This window comes from Arvicanthis niloticus, chromosome X (assembly GCF_011762505.2).
Source record: "Arvicanthis niloticus isolate mArvNil1 chromosome X, mArvNil1.pat.X, whole genome shotgun sequence".
NCBI lineage: Eukaryota > Metazoa > Chordata > Mammalia > Rodentia > Muridae > Arvicanthis > Arvicanthis niloticus.
Genome location: NC_047679.1, coordinates 114,754,446 through 114,763,575, shown reverse-complemented (window position 1 = coordinate 114,763,575; position 9,130 = coordinate 114,754,446).

Genomic DNA, 9,130 nt, shown 5'->3' with positions numbered 1-9,130 from the left:
TGCTTTGGCTATATAAAAGCATTTTGTTTTGATGTAATCTTATTTGTCTATTGTTTGTCTCCAGTGTTTTTGCTGCCTTATCAAAAACTTGCCCATTACGGTGCCATGATGAACTCTCCCTTAGTGTTTGATCTGTTTTGCATTGATTTTATTTTATTTTTATTGTTTTTTGTTCTTTGTTTGTTTTTTTAAAGATTTATTCATTTATTTTTATGTGAATGCACTGTCCCTGTCTTCAGACTCACCAGAAGAGGGCATCAGATCCCATTGCAGATGGTTGTGAGCCACCATGTGGTTGCTGGGAATTGAACTCAGGACCTCTGAAAGAGCAGACAGTGCTCTGAACTGCTGAGCCATCTCTCCAGCCCCTGGTTCTTTGTTGTTGTTGTTGTTGGTGGTGGTGGTGGTGGTGGTGGTGGTGGTGGTGGTTAGAGACAGGGTTTTTCTGTGTAGCCCTGGCTATCCTGAAACTGACTCTGCTGACCAGGCTGGCCTGAACTCACAGAGATCTGGCCTACTTCTGTCTCCTGAGTACTGGGATTAAAGGAAGACATCCATCACCACCATCAGTCAGCCTAAGTTGATTTTTATAACTGACAAAAAGTAGGAATCTGGTTTCATTTTTCTGCTGTGAGTTTCTAGTTTTCCCTAGCACTGCTTATTGAAAAGACTGTCATTTGTTCATTTTACATTGCCTCCTTTGTTTAAAATCAGTTGGCTATAACTGTGTGGATTTATTTCTGTGTTTTCGACCCTGTTCCTTGGTGTCTATGTGCATTATTATGTCCGACACGTAGTATTTTGGTTATTATATCTTGGTAACGGGTTCTCTTTTTTTTCTGTTTTGTGGGTCATTATCCTTCCAGCTACTTATGCTGGTCACTGCCCAAAACCATCATCCCCAAACCATAGGACTCATGTTCTAGGGAATTCAACAACAACAGCCCAGATCACAGTGTTTCAGCTGTTCTGACATTTCTTTTTTTAATTAATTTTTTTATTGGATATTTTATTTACATTTCAAATGTTATCCTCTTTCCCAGTTCGCCCTCATAACCCCCATCCCAACCCACCTCCCCCTGGGTTTTCTTTAGAAAAGAAAGATCCATTTGTGTATGTGTGTGTGTGTGTGTCTCTGTGTGTGTGTGTGTGTGTCTGTGTGTGTGTGTTCCTATGTATACAGGTGCCCTTGAAGGCCAGAAGAAGGCAGGCATTGGATTGGTTGGAGCTGGAGTTACAGGTAGTTGTGGATGCAGGGAACTGAACTTGAAAAGGTGTTCTTTACTACGAAGCCATGGCTCCAGCTCTGGGGTGTATTGTAAAGCCAGGCAGGGCATGCTTCCAGCCTTGTTCTTTTCACTGAGTGTTTTCGCTGACATTGCAGGCTCACCAGGATTCCCATGAGATGGAGGCTAGCTTGGGCTATAAGCGATGGAATGGACACCTGAAAGTAACCCAATTTTTAAAGTGAGCCAAATATCTTTTTGTTGTTGTTGTTGTTTTGAGACAGGGTTTCTCTGTGTAGTCCTGGCTGTCCTGGAACTCACTCTGTAGACCAGGCTGGCCTCGAACTCAGAAATCCGCCTGCCTCTGCCTCCCAAGTGCTGGGATTAAAGGCGTGCACCACCACTGCCCGGGAGCCAAATATCTTAATAAAATTTTATTATTTTCCCCTTTGACTATTTAGGGTCTTTTGCAGTCCCTTAACAATTTTAGGATACTTTTTTATTTCTGTAAAGAATGTGAATAGAATTTTGATAGCAGTTGTTTTGAATTTGTTGATCACGTTGGGTATATGGACTATTTTGAAATATCAATTCTGTCAATCCATGCCCTGAGTTATCTTTTTATTGCTGTGAATCACTTTCAATTTCTTTCATAAATATTTTATACTTTTCAATGGCAAGACTTTTTTTACCTCTGCCGTGTTTTGGTTCTCATTCGTACTGTACACACTTACCAGAGCTTAGTCTCTAGAGAGATTTATGTTATGGAACCTTAAGGGCTAGAGCTTAGTAGGAGGTCCTTAGGCCACTAGGGTGTGCAAATAGAAGGCATTAGGTAGTCAGTCTGGGACTGTGAATTCTTCGGTTTTAACTTTCTTCTTCTTCTTCTTCTTCTTCTTCTTCTTCTTCTTTTTTTTTTTTTTTTTTAAAATTTCTAGCATATATACAATGAAAAAGATCTATTCCCCATTTTCTTCCTCTAACTCTCCTCCGTCCCCCTTCCAAGTTTGTCTTTTTAAAAATAATCCACAAAGTTCACTTAGTGTTGTCTATATGTGCATGGGTTTGGAGTCATCCGCTGCCCGTGTCAGCACCAGTTGACTCGGGATTTCATGTACTCTGGCTTGCTCCACTCCCCCGAGGCAGTGAGTTAATTGGGCTGAGTTAATTCTTGCCAGGATAACATATTATAAAAGCTGTAGCCTGAGATGAAGCAAATGGTGGCTCTTTAATCCCAGAATTTAGACAGCAGAGAGGCAGAAGGATTGCCACAAATTCAAGGCCAGCCTGGCCTCCTAAATAGTTAATATCAGACTAACAAGAGCATAGAGTGGGCCCTTTTCTCAGAAGACAAACAGATGTGCTGGATAGATAGCTCAGCACTTAACCCGTCTGCTCTTCCACAATGTGCAAGTCAGAGGACAACTTGAGGGAACTGGTTCTCTCTTTCCACCACTTGGGTCCCAGGGATCAAACTCAGGTCACCCAGCTTGGTAGCAAGTTTTTCTACCCACTGAGCAACCCTGCCTGCCTTTTTCACATCTAGATTCCTACTCCATTATGAAACAATTTACCATAGCCAATCTAAGGAATCAACCCGTGTCCATCAACAGATGAGTTCTCTGTCTCTCTGTCTCTCTCTTTCTGTATGTGTGTGTGTGTGTGTGTGTGTGTGTGTGTGAGAGAGAGAGAGAGAGAGAGAGAGAGAGAGAGAGAGAGAGAGAGAGAGGGAGAGAGAGAAACTATTCGTCCATAAACTGGGTAAAAATCTGTCCCTTTCAACAACATGGATATATGGATATCAGAGAAATAAAAATACCGAATGATCTCATTCATGCATGGAAGATTTTAAAGCAAATATATTTATTTAGTATAATGTAAGAGTGTGCAGTGGGCATTGCAGTAATGAAGGAATGTCCTGTCCACACTTGTAAGGTTTAAAAATTGACTTCTTGTATATTTGCATATGTGCGGTCACAAGACACTGGGGAGGGTAAGTGGGAGATGTTGGGTAATAGGTATGCTGTTGTAGTTAAACAGTAGGGATAAGTTCTGGTGTGCCGTTGCACAACAGGTATCTAGTGAACAGTAATGTAGGACATATTTCAAAATAGCTGGAATGTTGTGAATACTGTTATTAGGAAGGTTATGGATATGCTAATTATCCTTATTTAATCTCAAGGTTTAATGTTATACCCCTATGTATTTAGAGATATCTGTGAATTGCAAACCAAGTTAGGAACTGCTGTGGTAGTGCAGGTCTATAATCCCAGATACTAGAAAGGTTAGGACAGAAGGAGTCCAAGTTCAAGATCAGCTTGGACAAATTAGTGAGATTCTATTCTAGAGTAGAAAAAAAAAGTGACAACATTTACAGTTCTTTTTTTTCCTTTTTGGATGTGGTTTTATTTTGTTTTCCTGGTCTGGAAGTATTTGTTGGACTGGGTTTTATTTCTTTTTTGTCTTTATTTATTTATTTACAGTCCAGATTTTATTCCACCTTCCCAGTCTACCCTCCGACTGTTCCACATCCCATACCTCCTCCCCACACCCCTGTCTCCAGGAGGATGTCCCCACCCCCACCCCACCAGACCTCTAAACTCCCTGGGGCTTCCAGTCTCTTGGGGGTTAGTTATGTCTTCTCTGACTGAGTCCAGACCCCGCAGCCCTCTGCTGTATATGTGTTGGGGGCCTCATATTAGCTGGTGTATGCTGCCTGGTTGGTGGTCCAGAGTCTGAGAGATCTCCGGGGTCCAAGTTGATTGAAACTGCTGGTCTTCCTATGGCGTTGTCTTCCTCCTCAGCTTCTTCCAGCTTTCCCATAATTCTTTTTTTTCAGGCCCATAGTGCACTCTGGCTGAACTCCCACTCTCCTCCTTTGGAACAAGAAGGGAGCATACATATCCAAGCAGCAGCTGCTCACTGTACCCACGGGGCACTCAGAGGTGGGCAGCTTTCCCATAATTCAACCACAGGGGTCAGCAGCTTCTGTCCATTGGTTGGGTGCAAATATCTGCATCATGATAGGCCCCTTTTTGTGAGCACTCGATAGCCTCAGTAACAGCGTCAGGCCTTGGCGCCTCCCCTTGAATGAGATCCCACTTTGCGCCTGTCGCTGGACCTTCTTTTCTTCAGACTCCTCTCCACTTCCATCCCTGCAGTTCTTTCAGACATTTTGAGAAAGAACTTGTGTGGGTAGGGAGGGGCAGAGGATCTGGGGGGACTTTGGGAAAGGGAAGAATATGATCAAATGTGAAGTTTGTTTTAAATGATGAAAAATGCAATACTAAACAAAGAAAATGAAGACTGGGATATAGCTCAGTTGCACGGCACTCACATGCCACATGCGAGGTCCTAGGTTCAGTCTCTAGCACTGCACAAGACAAGTCAGATAGGTCTGGGAGGTGGCTCCCCGGGACAGTGCCTGCCTAGCATATGCAAGACTAGCAGTTCATCTCTAAAGGGGCTCAGAATTTTTAAAATAAAAATAAATAAAACAAAATAAGCTCACAATGGTAGAACATCATATGCCTACTGGAAAGGGTAAAGAGGTTAGGGAGTAGTAAATTCTGGAAGATGTGGAGAAAGAAGTTGCTTATCTGAATGGCATGGTGTGTTCACTTTGGTACACAGATTGGCAGTTTCTTAATATGCAAGTAAGTTTATAATATAGCTAGTGATGTTCCTCCAAGATATATGCCCAAGGAGGAATGGGTAAGTATGAATGTACAAAGACTAGTACAAAAATTTCCCTAGCTGGATTACTTATGCTAGCCAAAATGGAAATGGTCCGATGTCCATCCTCTGGTTACTGCATAAGTAAAAATACAGGGTATAATATCATTAAGCCATAACAGAAATGTCCTGACATGTACTACAACTTGGATGAAGCTTGAACACATGATGAAAGAAATCAGACACAATAGATCACATGTTATACAAGTCTATTTATATGAAAAGTTTATAGTAGGCAAATTCATAAAGATAGTGATTGCAGGAGCCTTATGACAAGAAAGGGGATTTAAAATAAATAGAATCTAAATAAAATACCTAAAACAGATTCATCCTGATAGTTATATAATTTGGTATTATCTTTTTAAAAATGTCACAAACCTACTGGGTGGGAGGAGGGGGAAGGAGGGGCAGGATCAAGTATGGGGAGAGACAAGAGGGACACCCAGAGGGCCAGGAGAATGATAATATGCAGCAGTGGGGGTTAGGGGGAAGGGGAAGCTCTAGAATGTCCAAGAGATCTGGGATATGAGAGGCTACCAAGACCCAATGGGGATGACATTAGCCTAAATGCCCAACAGTGAGGAGATGGAACCAGAAGAGACCACCTCTAGTAGATAGATGTGGCCTCCAGTTGAGGCAGGGGGACACCCACCCACTTTCAAAATGTTTAACCCAGAATTGTTCCTGTCTAAAGGAAATGCAGGGACAAAAATGGAGCAGAGACTGAAGGAAAGGCCACCCAGTGACTGGCCCAACTTGGGATCTGTCTCATGAGTGCACACCAAATCCTGACACTATTACTGGGGCCATATTGTGTATGCAGACAGGAGGATGACATAGCTGTCCTCTGAGAGGCTCTACCAGCAACTGACTTAAACAGGTGCAAATACTTTCAGCTTACCATTGGATTGAGGTCGGGATCAATATGGAATAGTCAGAGGAAGGACTGAAGGAGCTGAAAGGGATGGCAACCCCATAGGAAGAACAACAGTGCCAACTAACCAGGACCCCTCAGAGCTCTCAGAGACTAAGCCACCAACCAAAGACCATACACAGGCTGGCCTGTGGCCCTGGGCATGTATGTAGTAGAGGACTGCCTTTTCTGGCCCCAGTGGGGGAGGATGTGCCTAATCCTGTAGAAACTTGATGCCCAGGGAAGAGGGATGCTAGGGGAGGGTGGGCAGGTGGGGGAGCACCCCCTCAGAGGGGGGTGCACAGAGTGAGGGGATGGGGTGAAGAACTCATGAAGGGGGCTTTGGGAAGGGGAGCAACTTGGAATGTAAATAAATAAAATAATTTAATAAAAAATGTCAACAGACCAAGAGGCAGCATAAAATGTTGGCTAGAAGAAGGGTGGGAACAGTACAGAATGCTGACTCTGGGAATCACTTTGTGGCTATTGCACTCTTGACCCTACAGGGGCTGTGATTGCTTGCAAAGCGCCTCCACAAGACTGAGCCTGTCAAAACTCCATCATGGCTAGGCATGGTGGTATTCACCTTCAGTCCCAGGACTCAACAGGCAGATGTAGGTGGATCTCAGTTCCAGGCCAGCTATGGCTTATATAGAGATGTTGTCTCAAGAAAAATAACAGCAAAAGCAACCAAAAACCCCATGACATGGAAGCAGGGAGAACTCATTGAGAACTTACACACAATTAAATGTTGATGGGGGAATTAGAGATACTTTCTTTAAGTGGTTTAGCTACTAGCCAGGCACCAATGCTTCTATAAACAACTCTAATGACTTATTAGGTCACACTAAAGAAAAAGACTTGGTAGAGGGTTGCTACCACAAAAATGGGAATGAACAGGAATGGGAGTGGAAGGAGGACAAGAGGGTAATGGGAGGTGAGTATAATCAGAGTGCAGTATGGATATATGTATTTATACACATATAGATAATAAAGCTTACTATGTACAATTAATATATGCTAATAAAGACATTTTAAATTGATAAATTGGGTCAAGTATGGTGAGTGGCACAGGCTTCTCATTCAGTAATTGGTGGCAGTAGAAAGCAGGTTGATTCTGAGTTCAACATCGTCTTCAGCTATGTAGTGAGTTCAAGGCTGACCTGGGCTGTATGAGATCCTGTCTCAACAAACCAACAGAAGAATTGTGTACTTTAAATGGATAAATTCTATGATATATAAACTATGTATGTAGCTGTAACAAACTAATAGTGAATTTCAAGATTGAGGTCAGGGATCAATATGGAAGAGTCAGAGGAAGGAGCTGAATCGAATTGCAAGCCCATCAGAAGAACAACAATGTCAACTAACCAGGACCCCTCAGAGCTCCCAGAGACTAAGCAAAACAAACAAACAAACAAGGAACATTCATTGACTGGTCCATGGCCCTGGTTACATGTGTAGCAGAGGACTGCCTTGCATGACCTCAGTGGGAGAGGATGTGCCTAATCTTACTGTGGAAACTTGATGTCCAGGGAAGAGGGATAACGGGGGGGGGGGGGGGCTGTGGTGGTGGGGTGTTGTTGTTCTGTCCATATGTCTTTTGAGTCTTAACTGGTTCATTTTGTGGTCATTCTATCTTTCCCCCAGGCTGGTCTCAAACTTGTGATCCTCCTGTCTCAGCCTCTTGCGTGCTGCTGAGATTATAGGTATGAACCACCCTGCCCAGCTACAGTTTCTGAGCATTCTTTTATATATGCTATCCCATAAGGCCTATACTTTGTCTCTTGGGCTAGCAACTTAAAAGGAAGGTTTAGTTTAGCTCATGGTTTCAGTCCCTAGTCACTTGGCCTTATTGCTTCCTGACCCATATGTCATGAGTCATCATAGCAGACGCATTCGGTAGGAAGAAGTGCTGATAGGCAGATAGACAAGCAGTAGGACCAGGTATTCTCCCCAGAGGCAGGCCTGAGGAGCTACTTCTCACCAAGCCCTCATTACTCCCAATAAGGTCATATATAACTCCATCAGTGAATTAAGCCATTGATTGTATAACATGCTTCATGACCCAAATGCCTTACCAAAACCCCAGCTCTAAAACATTGCACTGGGGACAAATAGTTCATCATATGAATTTTGAGAAGCAGATCTTGAATCTGGAACCTTAGATCACTTAGGAATCATGACACCCAACCTCTGAGTTTTAGAATGACATGGTCACATCTGCTGTGGTTTGATCATCATGAGATGCTAGGGTTCCTGCCTAATATGGGCACAAAGTCTGCCTGACATTCAGTGACCTATGGGAGGAGTCTCTTGGTATTCATTATCTATCCCTTGATGACCTTAAACTTGCTATGTATCCTAGTTTGGTCTCAAACTCATGTTCTTACATCAGTGTGAGTGCTAGGATTACAGATGCACACCATTATACCCTAGAAGGACAGTTACTCTGGATAAATGACCACATTGGTAGAGCTTCTTGGAAAGCTGTTGCTCCAATTGAATGAGTTGCTAGTACTTATGGGATGAATATTGTTCTAAATGAAGTTCATATTTTTTAGGAAGAGTGAGACAGTGAAGCTCCTCTTCCTTTCACTCTGCCCCTGCCCTGCATGCCCTAACCTCTGCCCCTACATCTCCCTCCTCCTTCCTTACCCTTTACCCTTCTCCACCACCAGTTCTCTTCTAGTGGACAAAGTCTGATCCTTGTTTGTTTCTGCTTATGCAGGACTCAAGCAAAGGACTTCTCATGAGTTTTGAAACTCCCTCCTGCGTAAATGCTTAGAGAATTCATTTTACCAGAGGCATCTATAGTTTTTTCACTTGCTCAGAGTCCCAAACACCAAAAAAGGAATGGAAACTGATGGAAAGTTTCAGTCTGAGAGCCATCCTGTTTTGCAGATCAAAATGACATGCTAGAAAAAAAACCATAGTAATATGTTGGTGTATGTGCTGAATTTTAATCCCCATTATGTTATCAGAAGTTGAGGATGTGAGGTAGCAGTGCCACTTGGTGGTAGGCAACTTGCCTGTGTCCATGGCGTTTATCCTCAGCCATACAGAACAAAATCAAAACAAGGAAGAAGCTGGACATGGTGGCCCCTGTAATCTACATCCGTGGGACATAGAGACAAGAGGGTTCCTGTGAGTTCCAAGGCAGCCTGATACACACTGTGAGTTTCAACTTGTCCAGGGCTGCATAGTGAGACCCTGTCTCAAGTAAACAAGCAAACACCAGACCAAATCACCTGAA